Genomic DNA, 19,825 nt, shown 5'->3' on the forward strand with positions numbered 1-19,825 from the left:
AGGGTGATTAGATTTACTAGGATAGCATGCATGCATGCATAAATCGAAACAGACTAATTAGATTTACATAGAAAGCTAAATCTAGTCTAGCTCATTCGATTTACATAGAGAAATGAATAGAGAGATCTATGTAACGTTTTTTCATTTGGGTGAATTGTGTAATATTGAGTTGGGTTTGGTTTAATCGTGTGTTTTACCCTAAATTCTATATATATATATATATATATATCATTCTAAAAAACATTCTCTTGCATGTCCCGGTTGAAATCTTTCTGTACAGTGTGCTTAAACAAAAAAGCTTCTATGCCCAAACGATGTAACCCATTATATCATTGGGCTAACTAGAGGATGGCCCAACAATTATTAAATGCTTTTATTGTATTTAGTTTTATTAGTATCCAAAAAAATTGTCCATGATTTACGCAATTCTCCTTTTGAAAAAAAAAAAAAAAGAAAAAGGGGATAGCAAAGTTGCAACGCCATAGTAAATGCCTAAGGAATACGCCTTTACTTTGGAAGTGTGGATAAGAACGGAACGTAAAAAGAGTGACAAAGAAACATCCACTAGCTCTTTTATGAATTTGAGAGGGTGTTAATGTTTTATTCGTGAGTCTTATAAAATCTCTTTCTTTGATGGCTACGTATGCAAATTAATCTAAGATTTAGAAGGGTGTTTGATATATATGTGTGTCTAAAAGAACGTTACATCAAGGTAGTTGTGTCTCCCTCGTATTTCTTTTTTTTTTTTTTTTTGTGGAAAAAAGGGGATCACAGATCCCAGTAAAGAAGAAAGGACAACAAAAACAAAAGGACAGCGCTCGGCAACCCCTCAACTTGAGGGAGCCTATGCTATTAACATATAAACTATGAACAATTTTGGAGGGAGGAGATTCAAAAATCTAGAGGCCGACCGGAAGGTTTTGGCCTTTCCTGGCAAGGATGTAGCAACACTATTGGCCTCACGCAGAATATGTTTCCACGACACTGAATTAGGCGCCTGCTCAGCACCGTTATATCATCTAACAGAGGAAAGTAAGGATGATGTCTTGGGCATTCTTTTTTGATGAAGTTGATGGTCATCGTTGAATCGAATTCTATAACAATACGATTATAACCACTGTCAATAGCGATTTGCATACCCTTGATAATACCCCATAATTCTGCATGCATAATCGAGTAGCTCTCTAGGTTGCAGGCAAAACCTTTCACAAATCTGTCAAGATTGTCACAGAAAACTCCTCCACAAGCAGCATTTCCATTTTGAGAGTAAAAAGAACCGTCCACATTAACCTTGAGGTAGTCAACAACAGGTGGATACCATCGGATTAAGGTGTCAGGATCTGTGGTCACCTTACGAGCCATGACTTGCTTCTTCATCACCTTGGTGTATTCTCTACATCGGGTCTTGATTCCTTCAGCAACATTCGCAGGTTGAGAGATGGTGCCTTCAAACACTGGCTTATTTCTCTCGAACCAAAGAGAAAAAATGGTCATGCCAAATTGGTTTGACCACTCATCAGTGCTAGACAAATTTTTTATCAACCAATTTCTTCTGTTTTGTCGGAAAAAGTTCCTATCATGATCTTGAGATTTCAGAATTTTTCATATTTTGGTTGCAAACGGACAATCTCAGAAAACATGAAGGGACGTTTCATCATTGTGGTTGCAGCGAGAACATCCAGCATCATTAGTCATATGTCTTCTCTTCCTTTTAGCATTGGATAGAATTGCGTCGTGGGCCACGAGCCAGAGGAAAAATCTACCTCTTTTCGGACCTTTCCATTTCCAAATCAGCTTAAAGAGTTGGTCATTTGTTCCATCATTTTCTTTTATTGCTTGGTATGCTGTCTTCAAACTAAAAGCACCATCCGGGGTTGCAGCCCACGCAATGTGGTCCTCTTGCTTCCACGGAGAGGGCGGGGACAGGGAAACGATCTTATGCACCATAGCTTCAGGAAGCCATTCCTTAAGTTTATTTATGTCCCAAGCACCTGAAACAGAAAGGAAGTCCGTTAGTGAGGATCTAGACTCTAATTGATTAGTTACCTGCGGAATCTGTTGATCTAGTCACCCAAGATTGGACACCCATTGATGCTTTCAAAATTTGATGTAGGACCCATTTCCTATCCTCCATATGAAGTTGCTTTCAATGTCTTTTCAGGAAGAGCATATGCCTTTCCAAAGATTAGAGCCATTTAGTCTCCTAGTAACATTTGGAACAGTATCATTTCCACACCGATACTTAGCTCTAAGTACCCGAGCCTACAAGGAATCCTTCCTTTCGATAAAACCCCATCCTGCTTTCATCATATATGCATGATTAAGATCCTTGGCATGCCGAACTCCTAGTCCACCAGCTCCCTTAGGTTCACCCACTATTTTCCAGTTCAAGAGATGAACTTTTTTTGAGTTTTCTGTTTCGCCCCAAATAATATTTCTGCATTTACGGTCAATAAAATCACAAGTAGATACAGGAAGAAAAGCAGTTTGAATAGTATAACTCGGAATAGTAGAAAGGACAGATCTCACCAGAGTGGTTCTACCAGCTAGGGATAGGGATGAGGCTTTCCAGTTATTTAGTCTTGCATTAATCTTTGCTTCCACCTCTTTGGAAGTATTCCTTGTGACTCTAGAATGAATGAGAGGGTCGCCCAAGTATTTGCCAAGGTCCTTTATTCGCCTGAAGTTCAAGAAATCACTTATTTCTTCCCGAATACTATGTCCCTTATTTTTGGAAAAGAAAATTCTGATTTTGTTATTGCTAATCTTCTGACCCGAACTCAAGCAAAATGATTCCAAAACCTTTCTAATGACTTCAGCTTGTCTCGTATTAGCTTCCGCAAAAAGGACGAAATCATTCGCAAATCAAATATGCGAAAGATTGGGGCTGTTTTTGGTTAATTGTATCGGCTTCCAGAAATCTTGCTCTACTGCCGCATTAATCAATTGGGACAATCTATCCATGCAAAGGACGAAGATGTACAGAGAAATGAGGTTGCCTTGACGGATGCCCCGAGTAGGAGCAAACTCATTGAGAGCTTCCCCATTCCAAAGGACTCTCATCTTCATAGTTGAGATGCAACAATATATTAAATTGATAATATGCTCCGAAATACCTGTGTCAATTAGAGTATCCTTGATAAAAGACCACTTCAATTTATCATAGACCTTCTCCAAATCAATCTTAATATCCATCCACCCTTTCTTACCTTTTTCTGCCTCATAGAGTGAATAACTTCTTGCGAGATAATAATATTATCAGAGCTCTATCTCCCTGGCACAAAATTACATTAGTTTGGGTTGATCATTTTATCCATTATCCTTCTCAGGTGGTTAGCTAGAACTTTAGTAATCACTTTGTATGAGACGTTGCACAGGATGATTGGGCGCATTTGTTTCAGATCCGTGACCGGTTCCACCTTAGGAATAAGGGTGAGTAAAGTTTCATTAACTTCTTCTGCCTTGTTCGGATTTCGAAAAATACCATCAACAGCATGCAGAGGTTAGAGCCAACTTTCTCCCAAAAATTCTAGTAAAATATAGCTTGGATTCCATCAATGCCTGGAGCCTTAAGGTTTCCCATATGAAAAATGGCATTCTTAATCTCTAGGTGGTTAAAAGAACCTCCCAACATCATCAAATCATCATTGGAGAGGGGAGGAAAGTGGTTATTCAGGACAAACGGACCACCCGGGATGTCATCGGTGAAAAGGTTACGATAGAAAGTCGTCACCATACCTTCCAGAACTAATTTATCAGAAATCCAGCTGCCATCTGTCCCTTGAAGGGACTCAATTTTGTTTTTCCTCCTTCTTGCCATGGTACTTCCATGAAAATATTTTGTATTGCGGTCACCAAACTCTAGCCAATTACATCTCGATTTTTGTAACAATAAAATCTCTTCTTGCAGGAGAATATCTTCATATTCAGCCTATAAAGACTTTTGTAACTCTTGAAGAAAAATATTACTTTCGAGATTCATGCAAGCTGTAATCTCTTGTAACCTCCTTATAATCCTGCTCTTTCTTTTATGAATGTTACAAAAAATCTCGGAGTTCCAAGACTTAAGAGACTTTTGGAAATCAGTGATACAATGAGACCAAGAGTTCTGAAAGTTCCAATTACCATTAACCCACTCTGTGAAATCCAGATGTGTTAGCTAGGCTGCCATGAATCTAAACAGTCTTTTGCCTTTATTTATCAAATAAGAAGATCTGAGCTGGAGGCAAAGAGGCGTGTGGTCCAATTTGAAACTGGGGAGATGTTTGACCCTCGACTCAGGGAAAGCATTATGCTATTCCAGATTGCAAAGAGCTCTGTCTAACAATTCTACTAAGTTATCCCTTTTCCAAGTAAAGGGCCATCTGCAGTAGCCTATATCAAACAGGCCATAATCCGATATACAAGATTGAAAATCAGGACAAGCACCTCTGGGGTTATTTCCCACACTTCCTTTCCTTTCAAAATCATTGAGAATGGCGTTGAAGTCGCCAATGAGACACCAAAGTTGATTAATGTTGCCACTTAGATCACGAATCTCATTCCAGAGAATTCTTCAACTCGCCCTCTGTGGGCTACCATAAATGGCCGAAAGGAGCTAAGGTGTTGACTGCCCCCTGCCTCAACTCCATGTGTACCATCTGAGAGTTATGAAAAATGATATCCACAGTCCAAACAAAATTATTCCAAAGGCACCATATACCACCAGAGAACCCTCTAGCATCCTCAATGAAAAAATTATCAAAACCTAATTTCTCACAAACAGTTCTTCCACGATTACCACTAATGTGTGTTTCTAGCAGAATACAAAAATTAGCACTATATTCTCTTTTAATATCTTTAATAAGCGCCGAAAATGTTTTACCCCTGCTCCTTTACAATTTCAAGCAATAAGATTCATCATGACCACAAATGAGAAAAAGAAGGATAAATACATACCCAAAATCAGTTTTGGAGATGGACCCCAACAGCTAGCATCGGCGTGTCTACCATAACATCATCTCCATGTCTCGATGAATTGCTAGCAATGTTACCAACATGCTCCAAATTGCTATCTCGTGGCTTTTCCTTTCGCATAGGGCTCCCCTGACTTTTTTGCATCCCTTCTTTCAGGAAGCTCTTCAGCATTTGGGATGAAAACCCATCCTTTACCACGTGCTCTTCCATAATATTCTTCATAATTTTTGACGCCTCAAAAGATTTCCTTTGTTCTTGATGTAACCTCCTCATATTTGCGAGCATCTCGGCCTCCATAGCCATGGTTTCACTTTTTATCGTGGCTGAGCGTTGGTGCTGGGGCGTTTTGGATGAACTTTCAGGTACTTCTGCCTTTCTTGCAGCATCTTTTATCCTGGGCTTTTGATTTTTGTTGAGATCTCCTAGCCCATTAGGAGTGTTCTGCTTTTTTTTTTGAGTTTTGTGGGTTTTTCCCACTCCATACCTTAAGACTTTTTGGGCCACCTGGGGTTTTAGCCCACTTTTCTTTGGGACACTAAAAATTATTGGTCCACCTTGCATGGCCTCTTGACTTTCATTAATATGTATAGTATTATTTTCCCTATCAATTTCGCCATCTTCATATAGGACATTATATCGCGATCCTGCTTCACTTAAATGCACCGTCTTAGGATTCCCACATTTCCTAACTGTAAGAAATTCTTTTCCGTTGGCAGCAGATTTCTTTCCTATAATTAATCTTTCTGGTTTTTTCTTTATTTGTCGCCTCACCATCATCTACGGTCCAAAATCTGGTGGTTTTTTATTATGCTGAGATTCATGCACCGTAGCCGAACTTTTCATATTGGTTTCTTCTAACATCATTAATGCATTTTTCTCGCCTGAATTATGCCCATTCACCAGAATATTCTTCCGCACGGTGGCTATCATCATCTGAAATACTCTCACTACAATCCTCCGATCTGTGGCCATAGAGACCACATATGAAATAGATAAGATGAAGACATTCATATTTAACATTCAAAGTACTACCCAGCATAGAGATACGAGGAATCAATTTCTTCGTAAGATCAATTTCTACACAAATTTTCGTGAATTATCCACGGGAGTGGATGGACGTTGCTCGATCAATCTTGAGCATCGTTCCTAATGTTGAATCAACTCTCCACAGAAACCGAGGATTATAGAGTTCAATAGGTAAATTCGGGATCCGGATCCACGCCGCGATCTTTTTACTGCTCTTTTTTATTCCAAAAAGAAGGGTCTCTATCTTTGCACGATCAAATAATGTCCAACTATCATCCACGGTCTTCCTGTGAGCGCAAAGGAATAGTCATTTTCATCTGAAAAATGAACCAAAAAATAGTCACGATCCATATCAATAACATTAATCTTACCTTTCTTTACCGAGTCCCTTCTAAGGCATTGCTTCATAAAATCGAGATTCACTCGCTTTCCTAGAACTTTGAGAATGAGTGAGGCATGCCAGGACTTGCACCAATCATTGAATTCTTCCTTCGTCACCTTAATCTCAGGATAAGAATCAAAAGATTTTTATTCCTTTTGGGGGTTTTCCTCGTCCATATATCAACGATCCTCCGAATTTGGCTCACTATCATTAGAGTTCATAGAGCGTGGGCTTAAGTTTTCTTCCATAATGCCTAGTGTCATCAGAAGGGAGTCTCTATATGAGACTTTTAACTTTGTCGAGTTTGTAGAATCAATCCCAGTCGGAAGATCCATACTATTCCACGGTTAGTTATATTAGATCATCTTCTTTGGATGAAACTCTACCAGAACTCTCTTGTACTTCTATCTTTTTTTTATATAATCTCATATTTCTATAATTTTATATTCTATATTATCTGAAATGGTAATTCTTCACATGAAAATATTTTTACATAAAAAAATTAAAATATACTGTAAAAATATATTATGTTAAGTTATTTAATTTAGTTAAATATACTAAAAATAATATTATATAACCAATTAAATTTATTATTTTTTATTAATATTTAATTAACAAACAAAAATATTTTTAACAAATTTTAATTTTTAAATTTTAAATTTTAATAATATAAAAATAAAATATTAATTTAAAATATTACTTAATATAAATAAAATTATTGGCGGTCTATCATTTCTCTATATTAAATACTAAACACGTTACAATTACATGATACGTTAATACGTATGCAAACTTTGGGATTACTATAGGAAACGGAATTTATATATATATGGATAGAGTATAGAGATTATTATTGAACTTTATACTTCCACAAAAATCTGTTATTGGCAGCATTAGGATCCAGTCCTATCCACTGCTGACACATTATCTTATATTCCTTGTTATTATTATACTTGACTTGATTTTTAGAGAGTAGTAGTGCAAAATTAACATGTGTCACGGTATATATAGAGAGTTGACTTTTGACTTGATTAGGATGAACCTTTTATATTTGTCTTGAGAGTGCCATAACACCATGCATCTTTTTGGCTCTTTTCTTCCCCACCACTATCTATCTATCTCACTCCACAATTCTCAACACATTGTGCTTTATTCATGTTAAACATGGAATCCTATTCATAACTCTCTCATCATGGTCCCCCTCTCTCACAATAACTATTTTTTTTTGAAGCTATCATCTTTAATTTCAAAGAAGATATATGTGTAATTTTCAGTTATAATAATGAAACTATGTTTGTCATTAAAAATGTACACATTCATGTTAAATAAGGTGATTATTTATTATGTGAAGATGACTTTATATGAAAATAATAGATAAAATATTGATCATATATATTATATTAAGTAATTTAGTCAAATATATTAAATTATTTAAATACTGTTAATTATTCTTTATATAATTTTTTTTTATATAAATAACCACTGTTAAATACATAATAAGTGGCTAAAAGAACATTATCTACATTTTGCTTAATCATTATTTTTTCTAATAACTCAGACAAGATTTTTGGTTCAAAGCTTACCAATTGGACCAATGGACACACTATACCAGTTTCAAGTAGTATTGTAAATATAAATACTCTAAATTTGTGAAAAATAGTTAGTAACAACACGTTTTCTTGTGTTCCAGGGTAACCTTTTTCTGTAATGGAAGATAATATCTTGTTTCTTAGCTTGTTGAAAATAAATTATTAAGTGGTAGACTGGTAGTAGTATGCCTGTGTAAAGCATAGACATTTTTTGATACACTTGTCTTTTATATCCAACCGTGTCTTGATAAAAAATATAAAATATTTTTTTAAATACATTTAAATACACTTAAATACTATTACTATTAGCTATGTCTAACTTTATTCTTAACCTATATTCTTTAAATAAATTTAGTAATTATATATATTATTACTTATTAATGCAAATTTTTTTTAAATATTTTATATAAATAAAAATATTAAAAATAATTAAAATATTTTAATATTATATTATTTAAAAAATATTTTATATTATATATATAATATATTTTTGTATTTTTTAAAAAAATTAAAATTTGTGTATCTGCATGTTCGGGGGGGCTATATTTCTGGGAGCGAACTCCAGGCGAATATGAAGTGCATAGATACAAGTTATGCCGTAGAATGAAAGAGAATTTCGAATCAGCTTTGTCTACAAGTAAGGAAGCTATAAGTAATGCAATTAGGAATCTCATGGAGAGTTCGATCCTGGCTCAAGATGAATGCTGACGGCATGCCTTACACATGCAAGTCGGACAGGAAGTGGTGTTTCCAGTGGCGAACGGGTGAGTAACGCCCCTCGGGACTACCTAGATCCCACGAGTGAATAGAAAGTTAGATCTATATTGGATCTCACTTGAATCGCCTCATCTATCCTCCTGAGGAGAAGTTTAGTTTCAAACCCCAGTTCGAACAGAAGAAGTACGCCATGCTAATGTGCCTTGGATCAGGGACGGACCAAGTAAGAGCCATGAGGGAGCACTTGCCCCACTGGGTTTTCATTTTTTTTTTTACAAAAAATAGTTATATATAATAATATATCTCTACTTTAAATTTTAAATGATCCCACTATAAATAAATTATACTCAATTGGCTAAAGTCCCATATTAATTTTTTTATTTTGACTATTATTTAACCTAATTAAATTAAATTTTTGTACCGTCACTCTTTTATTTCCTTAAGCTCTTTTTTTATTTTTATATTTTTAACATTTTTTTTATTCCTTGTCTAGTAGTTATTTTCTGTTCATCAAAAAGTAAATTTTAAATTCTTCATTTATTTTTATATAATTTTCTATGACTCTATGTATCTTCTAATTTTATTGTTTTTCTTTTTGATATTTTCAGTTACAAATTTTAATTCAAACAATTATAGTTTAGGTATTAATCTAATATTTCTCTTCATGACTTTATATATTTTATTTTATTCTCAATTTATTCATCTTTATTACTTATTTTTTTTATCTTTTGTTCTATTATATATACCTGTGATGCATATAAAATTTTAAAATAAATTAATTAATTTACTAATTTAGAATATATTTTTATTTTTGAAAATAGTAAAGACAAAATATTTTAATTACAATACATAATTAAACAGATGAATAAAATTTTTTATCTAACATTATATCAAAATTAAATTAAAAAATATATAACAAATTTAATTATTTTAAAAATAAAGAAAGAAAAAAATTGTAAATTAAGATTATATTATTTTATATAAACATATTTTTATATACAGATTTAATTTTTCTAGTATTTATATATAATTTTAATTTTAAATTATAAATACTAGTGTGTCATTAATTGCTAATATGTCAATTGAATCAGTCTTTTATTATTAAATGTGTATAAAAAAATTAGTGAAGATAACAAGTTATCTATAATTTAATTAAAATATTTTAAGTTTAAATTTTAGAAATAAAAAATATTTTTTATAAATTATATATAATGAATAGTATTTTAAGAATAAAAATATTTATTAACTTTTTTAATTTTTATATCTTTATATAATTAATAATGTTTAATAAAATTTATTTTAGTGTATATATTTTTGTCCTTACTTCTAAAATTTTTTGGGTCCGTGACTGTCTTAGATGATGTTAGACGCCGCAGAATATCTATGCTTTATATATATATATATATATATATATATATGTGCGTGCGTGTGTGTCGGTAATTTAATTGGCATAAATATATAGTGTAAAACACTTCCTCTTCTCCCACTTTCGTTTAAATTATGATTATGCTAATGAACTTTGTTGTTGCAACAGCTACTCCCACTTTCATTATATTCACCCTCAAAATTATTTTCCATTTCAAAAGAGAAAAAAAGAGGGTTTGAAGTTATCTGATTATTACTGCACCCTGCCACCACATAGAACATAGTTTTCTTTTTGGAACAAGGTGGATTTTGATTAGACATTAATCAAATTTTTTATTTCAACGAGTCTATCTATTAACTAGAATGCCACATTAAATTAGCTATTAATTAAGTTGTTTAAATTATGTAAGAGAAAACTAACCTGCAGTTTGAACGAGCCGTGTGATCGATAATTTTTTTTTTTTAAAAGTGATAATAAAATAATAGAAAGTCATAGAAATATTTTTTGTTTTGAAGAATTAAGTCTTAGAATAATTTTTAAATTTTCGCCTGAGCTTTAAACTAATCTTTAAATATTCAATTGTCTCAATTCAAATTCCAACTTTTTATTTAATAACACATGTTAATCTCTCAAATATTTTTTATTAATAATTTGCTGACGTGACATAATGATCTAAATCGTTAATAGTATGCATCAGAATATAGTTCGACCACATTTATATCTGTTTATTGTCCCTAAAGTGCAGTGATATGCAATAATTATGTAACATGCTCGAATTTTCAAAGTTAATTACAAGCTGATGATCATGATGAAGTGGACCATACATAAATATAGAGTAGATCAATCCTATTGTTTAGTCTACGTTTTGGTAAATGAAGAAAAAATAGTACTACTTGCCAAAAAGAAGAAACGAAATAATTCAGTCCATTTTAAATGATGATGATGAGCATGTTTCATTAGCACTTTTTTGTTCAGTGACAATTCTTTATAATGAAAATCTTTGAAAAATATTATCAATAATGGCTAATTATCAAAAGTTGCATAAACAACTACAGAATAATAATTAATCATAAACCTCATAATTGTTCTCAGTTCTTTTTATTCTTTTTCAATACTATTTTATTTACACTTGAGAATTTTATATGCTTCAGTTGCCATATAATAGGAAGAATTATATGGTGCACTTTGTGTACTCTCTATACATATATAGGGCTGGAAGTGAGTCGAACTGAGTCGAGTTAGATCAAGCTCAAGTTCGGCTCACGAAAATTGAGCTTGGCTCACGGCTCGACTCATTAACAATCGAGCTTATTTCTTAAGTTCAAGCTCGTCTCACCAAAAACTCACGAGCTAGCTTGAGCTCACGAACTGGCTCAAATAAGAAAAACATAAATACCTAATCTATAATTCTATATCAATAAATTATAAATTTTTTATTTATGTCCTATATTAAAATTATATGTAAAAAATAAATATAAATATTAAATAATTAAGATTGTTATAATATATATATATATATATAATCGAGCCAACTCACGAGCTAATGAGTTGAACTTATCCAAGCTCAAACTCGGCTCATTTAATTTATGAGCTCAATTCCAGACTCAAACTTGGCTCACCAACTCACAAACTTAATTTATCGAGCTGTTAACGAGTCGAGTTGGAGCTGGCTCATAAGTTGGCTTGATTCATTTCCAGCCCTAACATATATAATGGTTGGTTGGCTTAGCTTATTTTTATGTGTGTCTATTTATTATTTTTCTAATAAAATGGTATGAACAATAAGAAAAAGTTCATCAATTTAAAAAATAAAGGGCATTATTTCTAAGGGGAAAAAGTCCACTTTGATTGCTAGCTAGAGATCAGAGAACCTAGCTATTCTATGCCTTTGAAAAGCACTATCCTTTGAAATGATTATTTAATAACAGTGGAGGACCAATTATAAGCCTACCTTGGCTTTATTCTGCAATAAATAAAATATTTTAATTTGCACAGGCCACTAGTAATGGATCCCTCTCTTGCTGCCATATTTCAATCAATATATCTTCCCTTTTCTGAATTGCAATTTGCATGTCACAGATGCACTGATTTTTGTGGGAAAAAATTAAACGAAAAAAAAAATGGTACAGAATAATTAAGGTCTTATTGTTTATTACAACTATGTCTTCTTTTCTTTTATCTTCTTAAATTAATGCAAATGTTTCCAATATTCTAAGCTCTAACTAACTACTTTGTTCTGTTATACACAGAGAAATGTGTGCTTTGCCTGAATGACATTAATTATTGCTTCAAACTTCAAAGCATTGAAAAAAAATTCTAAGTTTTATAATAATCTTTAGAAAAATGATGAAATATTTTTGAAATACTAGTTGTTCTTGCTGAGTTTGGCCGGTGTATAGCTCGTCCGTCGATAAATGTCTTTAAGCTTCTCGTGGGGATGAGTTATACGTCGGCAAGAAGAGAACAAGAGGTGTGTACCTACAAAAGATACTCCAACGCTCAAGTCAGTAAGTGTTTAAGACGTATAAGAATAATTCTATGAATATAGAATGTATATAGAATATATTTAGAATGTCTTTAGAATCTATCTAGAATGTCCAGCGTATATAGAAATTAGTGCCTTTTATAGGTATAGAGTTGATGAATAGAGTTGATGGTATAACCGTTAATCATTAAGTCATAATAATAGTCATTAAATCGGTAATGAAGATGTCGGTTACAAAATGAATGATAATTAAGGCAAAGTTATAACTTATAATAATGCACAATAAAGACCGAATTATAAGGTGATGAATCACTAGTATTTTAGTAATTTTAACTGTTAATTTTAATTAATATTAACAGTTAAAATTATTAAAATATCAATATTTTAATAATATTTAATTTTTTTTTAAATTATATTATGATCTCCAATCACTGTGTACTATATAATTTAAATATTCTTTCTAATAATTCTTTTTAATTTATTGACCTAAAATATTCTTTCTCTTTCTTTCTCTCTCAATATATATATATATTGTATTTTTGAAACTTTAAATATATATATTATTATTCATCACTTAGACGATCTTACCCTAAATTAAACCATTATATATCATTAGGGACGAATGACATCAAAATTACATGTGAAATGTGATATTTAGAACTTTGGAGACAAAAAGGGTTTTCCAGGTCGCCAGGTAGGGTAGATTATTATGAATGTTTGATTTTATTACACTTTTTAATTTGGTGATGTTTCCCGCACCTAAATAAGCATTAATATATATAATAATGATATTAAAGCATCATGCATTAATGAAAGCACTTACATAGAAATCGTTTTCCCTACTGCTAAGATAACTAGTTAGCTATGGCTAAAAATTTTATATATGAATAATTTTAATAGAAAATACGAAAATATTTAATTATTTTAATATTTTATATTATTGTGGTGTAATATTGATATTTTATAATAAAAAAATTATTTAATTATAAAAAATAAAATATTATTAATGTTTTATAATAAAAAATATTATTTTAATTATAAAATAGTAAAGTGTTATGATATTTTGTAAATATCTATAGTAATATATAACACATAGTTTAATTTATCGTTAGAGATATGAGATTTCACACCTAATAATTTAATATTAAAAAAAAAAGTTCAGCTAACTATAGTTGCACTTTACAAATTTAATTATATTATTCAAAAGAGTGTTTTAATTACATTAATTTTACAACTTTGATTCTTGTTTCTAATAATGTTAGTGTTATATTAGCAAATATCTTATAAAATATGTTTGTAAGTAAGTAATTAAAACATTGAGAAAACATATTTCAATTCTAATAAAATCATGCATTAATAACGAACTTAGATTTACATATTAAATATTATTAGTGAATGACATGCATTGTAATGGTGTTAATACGAAAAAGTTAGTCTATGTTAAATTTTTATTCCTTCTACAGATGTTTTTTTTAGGGTTGCATCTTTTATAATCTTACTATGTATTACGCAATATAATTTTATTAGTGTTACGTTTTGAAAACAATAGTGAAAATAACATGATGGTGGAACAGAATCGATAAAAAATAGGACTTTTCGTCATCCCAAGCACAACAATTACTACAGAGCTTCTATTTGAGAAAATTGCCCAAACTACTAACAAGGATGATGGTAATTGTTGCAAATTTGCGTTTAGTTTTAAAATTGTCTTAGCATCTTGTAGATTGGTTTTTTTTCTAAGTCAGTATCTAATGACTCCAGAGTTCTCAATTTCTTCTATGTATACTCATTCTGTTATGTGCATGTTGATATTTTCAGTCTTACCTGAATATTCCGGAGAAATAGTTCCTGACAGTTTAGATGGAAAAGAGTCTTATTCAGAAGATAATTTAGATGATGTATCCTCTGTCGCAATCGATAGATCCATGCAGTTTGATCTGAATAAAGTTCCGGATGAAGAGGATGAAACTTTAGAAGACCGAAAAGATAAACAAGATGATATACATGTTAAGAAAAGGTGCTTTGATCTGAATAACATTTTATGGTATGGAGATGAAATATCAGATCCTCTAAAACGTGAAGCCCATAGATTCATAACAGAGTATTTTTCACCAGATCAATACAATGTTGGAGAGAAATTTTGATCTTTTATTATAACAGTTACGCTGATTTCCTTAGCTTAATGATTTGGGTCGCAGTTGAATATGTTTAGTTACTTTTAGAGTTTCTTGATTTAGGTTTAGTATGTCATTAACTTCAAAGAGGAGTAACTACTTTGATTTATGCTCTGTAGAACTTTATTTTAACTTTATAAATTCAGAGTTTGATTATATTTTCTTCTTTTACATCCATGATTGAATGCAATTTTAAATGTCAATAACGTAATCAAGTAAATCTTATTGGTAAATTTGTTCACATAAGTTAACATATATAGCTTACAAGTACTTGTGAATTTTTTTTACGTAAAACGAATGTAAAAAAAGTGTTGAGTTTAAGTAACAATGATTTAAACATATGTAGCTTCAGATAGTAGTCTTTACTCAACTAGATTATACCCAGATGGTTATTTCTAAAGAGAACAATGCAATATGTGGTAATACGCATTTTGCGGCGGTTTAAACAAAACCGCCGCAAAATGTAAAACAATAAATCACCCGGCAGACATATAGCGGCGGTTTTCGAAAAGATGCAGCGAAATGTAAACCTGATGGAAACATAGCGGCGATTTTTTTAAAACCGCCGCTAAATGTCGGCCTGATTGCAACACCTACCTCTAACCGCCGCTATATGCACCGCATTTTGTCTTTTCGCGGCGGATTCACACAACCGCCGCAAAATAACCGTCGCTATCTTAAGGAATTGTTGTAGTGAATGTTATTAATTAAATGAGGAAGTATAGGGAACCAATACATGTTCCGTACAATGCATATAATGGGGTTAATTTCAAATTAAAATTAAAGTATTAGATATTTAGAAAAAACTACCATTTGTATCCATGAAATTTACGAATGCTGACAAAAGTACCCATAGAAGACGGAAAGTGACTTTGTACCCATGAAAGGCTGGGTCCGTCTGTCGATAGTACCCGAACGTTAATAACTCGTTTGCTCCATTAACTTAAAGGCCAACATGGCACGTTAAGTGCTTACATGGCTATGAGACAGCAATCTGATGTGTCCAAGCATGTTGTTACCGTTATAACATCACTCATTTTCCTAGTTTGTCCTCAATTGTTTCCCAAATTTGAAATTGAAAACCCTAGAATGTCTAGAAAAAACAGAGGGAACCATTTTCGAATGGAAGCATCAGCGGAGAAGGGACTTCATCTTCCAAGAGGGGTGAAGAGAAGACTTTGTCTGGGAGATGCTTTTGCGGACAGGATGTGGTGTTGCTACAATCTGGAACCTTAACAAATCCTGAGAGATGGTTCGTTAGGTGTCCTCGGTAAGTCTTTTTGTTTTTGTGCTTCTGTTTAGGTTAACTTATTGTGAACGATTCCTTATTCCTCGCTTTCACGCTACAGACGATGGATTGCAAGTATTTTGTATGGGTGGATGAGATTGACGGAGGCTGGGAGGGATTGGCAAGAGCCCTTGTTAGAAAAAATCAAGATAGTTGTTGTGCTACCCATGAGGTCAATTTCATTGGGCCAAGAAGAGAGATTCAAGAGAATAGTGTGAAGATCTTGTTAAAGATGGGAAAACTCCAGGGTGAAATTAGAACCATTAGGTCATGGATTATAACAATTTTCTTTAGTTTGTTGATTTGTGTAGGCTTGAATCTGCTCCAATTAACCAATATGTAATTGTGCGTATGGTGTATGTTGTCCTGGGGTCTTTTTGTAGCTATTTGGTTTCAATGATGATGAACTTCAAAACTCTGTTAATATCTTCACTTGTTGTGAAAAAGTCAAGTTGTGTTATGACGTTAATACACATGATTGTTAATGTATCTGATATCTGTGATATTGGATGTAACACAAATTTGACAAAACAAGAAATATAAATGCCGTGAATTGACAAATCTAGCCGAAAACCTAGTATGGTATACTAAATAACGAAAATATAACCTGAAAATAGAACTAAATAAAAGACTTTCATTCCATATGCTATAACAAACCTTGAAAGAATTTTAACATAAGCATTTATCAACAAAAGCCTCAAAATAAGTCTATGAGTTTGATGTGAAAATAGCAAATCCAAATTACCTAAAAGTATCAATACAAACCATGAACATGAAAACATCAAGTAGTGCAATATAAACACTAGGCATAACTTACAAAAAAAAAAAATTATAGTATCAGAGTTTTAAAACTCTCATTACATTAAGTCCTTGATAAAAAAACAAAGTCACACTAGAAAATTCTATTTGTTAGGTGTGGAGTTGCTGCTGCCACTAGAACCCCATTATGGTTGCCACTTGAAGATGCTCCTGTTGGTGGGCGAAACCTAGGTACTGGCCATCTGCTTGCTGTTTGAATTGTGAATGGTGGGGTTGGCATGAATTGCATAAATCTTGTAGTGGTCTCTCGACTTGCACAATGCATTATTTGTCTGGTAACTCTTGGAGGAGGTTGGTTAGTAGGTGGTGTAGGCCTAACATGAGAAGGTTGTGGTGTGGTAGGCGTTATAGGAGTAGGTTGTGGTGGGGCAGGTCTGAGAGGAGAAGGTTGTGACGGTGGTGGCCTTTTAACGTTTCTCCTCCTAATTAGTCTCTTGGATATGGTCGGCTTCATGATAGGTCTAGGTGGCACACGTGCAGTAGAGGACTTGGAAGGTGGAGGTCTTATTGCCATAGGTTCTTCAGAAGGATTCACAGAGTTCACCACATCGACATTCACCTATGTAGAATAATTGCATTAAGTCAAATGTTTAGTGCAAGATAAATTTATTTTTATGCTAAAAAGTGGAAGAAGAGAGTGAATACAAAAAACTGACATTAGGTGAATCTGAAGCTGATGCTTCAGCATCTGCAGCCTCCAAAGTCTCCTCCCAATACATCTCTTACTCCCTAGCAGCATCGTCATCAAGATCATCAACATCCATACCTTCAGTTATTGCTGCTGCACCCTGATGCTGACTACCACTACCTGCTGCAGCTCCTTCGTTAGCCATAGCTGCTTTCTTCTTGTCACATCCTCTACTGTTATGACCAGTCTGAGAACACATGAGCAATTTTTATAATTTTAATTTTTTAAACAGATAATCAATATGCACAAAGTAAACAAAACGAGACATGGGACAAACTGAAACACAACCCCACAGTAACAAACTCTATGCGATCAGTGAAACGAAAAAACCCTAACTTTAGTTAACAATTTCATGGTGTACGAGTTCAGTGAAAGAAAAAAATTGGTAACTAAAATGAGAAATTGGGCACTAGCACTATAGGAAGATGGCTTACCCCTCACTGTGGGAGTGACGATTGTCTTCCAATCGTCTTGACGCACCCACACCAGGATAAAAGATCACCCCGGGACCACGATTGTGGATTTTGGAGTGGCCGCCTTCAACCTTCAGATCAGTTTTATTGGAGCCCAATAGATGATTCACGTCTCTCTCTCTCTCTCTCTGCTAGGGCATGCAGAAAAGTGGTGAGGAAGAAGATGGAATGGCGCGAAGTGACCTCTGACTTCTCTCTCTCCCTTTCCTATATCCACATGGAACGTTCTCAAAAAAATAAAAATTAAAAATTAAAAGCCATGTAAGCACTTAACATGCCATGTTGGCCTTTAAGTTAACGGAGCAAACGAGTTATTAACGTCCGGGTACTATCGACAGATAGACCCAGCCTTTCATGGGTATAAAGTCACTTTCCGTCTTCTATGGGTACTTTTGTCAGCGTTCGTAAACTTTATGGGTACAAATGGTAGTTTTTCCGATATTTATTTAAAGCTATTCAATAGGATATCAGATGTTTATTATCCCTGATATCAAGATGATTATTCCAGATAATATAAGTATATTGTGTTTAATAAATTAGTAATATTTTATCTTAGATGTTTGAACCTGTACAACAGCAGATGGTTACTTTTTTTTTATTGAGCAAAAAAATCAGTTTATTGTATACATTGTATATTTATTTCATTGGGACTATATATATTTAATAGTAGAATTAGGGACTATATATATAGTTGGATATCCAACTTCATTCATGGGTGGTTAATGCCTTTGGTGTGACAGAGAGATCGCACAAACACAAAAATGGCACAACTCAAAACAAACAAAACCGACACGTACACTTCCATTTCAGAAAATATTAATCACTGACTAATGCTGCACACGTGGCTCAAACCACGTTCTTAAGTTTCAGTCATTGTGCCCTTTTACTATGTTCCTTTAAAATTGCCACAAGAATATTCCTCTCAGTTTCTATTCTCGTGTATTCTTTCTGTATGTACTACTATTACTATATTAGTATACTATAAATAAATATTTGAATAAAATGACAAATAAATTTATAAAGATTTATATTTTAAATAAATTAATTTTTAAAAAAATACTAAAAATTTTTTTAGCATAACAAATGTGGATACATTACGTAATTAACCTTTATAATTAGAATAAAAAATTTTAATTTAAATTAATTTATCTATATCTATTATTTTAAAAAATTTTATTAATTTTTTAAAAAATTTTAAAATATAAATTTTTAAAAAATTATTTGTCATTTTACTCTAAATATTTATTAGTTATATTTATATAATATCAAGAAAAATAAATAAATTTAATGGCAAAGTTAAAACAATGAATGCCAATCATACATTATTGTGGATCCTTAGGAGCATTTTGATTTATAAAATTCTTGTGGAGTAGATGAATGTTGATGTCAAATCTCCACCCTGCCCAACACAATTTAGAGATGACCCACCATAAAATCCTATGCAGATTTGACCTAATTTGCGAGCTTAGCTTATAGCATTTACACAAAAACATATTTTTGAAGAGTAGTAAAAGTTGAATTTAGTTTTCCAAATTGTAAGGATATTTCAATTTATTTTCTAAATTTTCTAAACTAACAATTCAATATTTAAAATTATATTTTATATGTGATGCTTATTTTTAGTGAATCAATCTATCGTTACTACTTTATTCATCTTTATGTAGATTTTTAATTAATAATATTATATGCTACCTGGTACTAAATGATAATATGACACATTATAATATTGTATGCAATGTCATGTTAAATTATCATTTAAAATATTAAATTTGTAAAGTGAGTATTTTGATTATTAAATATGATATACTCAAATTTTATAGAAACTAAAATAAGTATACATTGCAACCAAATTGAATCAGTCT

This window comes from Arachis hypogaea, chromosome 20 (genome assembly GCF_003086295.3).
Source record: "Arachis hypogaea cultivar Tifrunner chromosome 20, arahy.Tifrunner.gnm2.J5K5, whole genome shotgun sequence".
In the NCBI taxonomy this organism is placed as follows: Eukaryota; Viridiplantae; Streptophyta; class Magnoliopsida; order Fabales; family Fabaceae; genus Arachis; species Arachis hypogaea.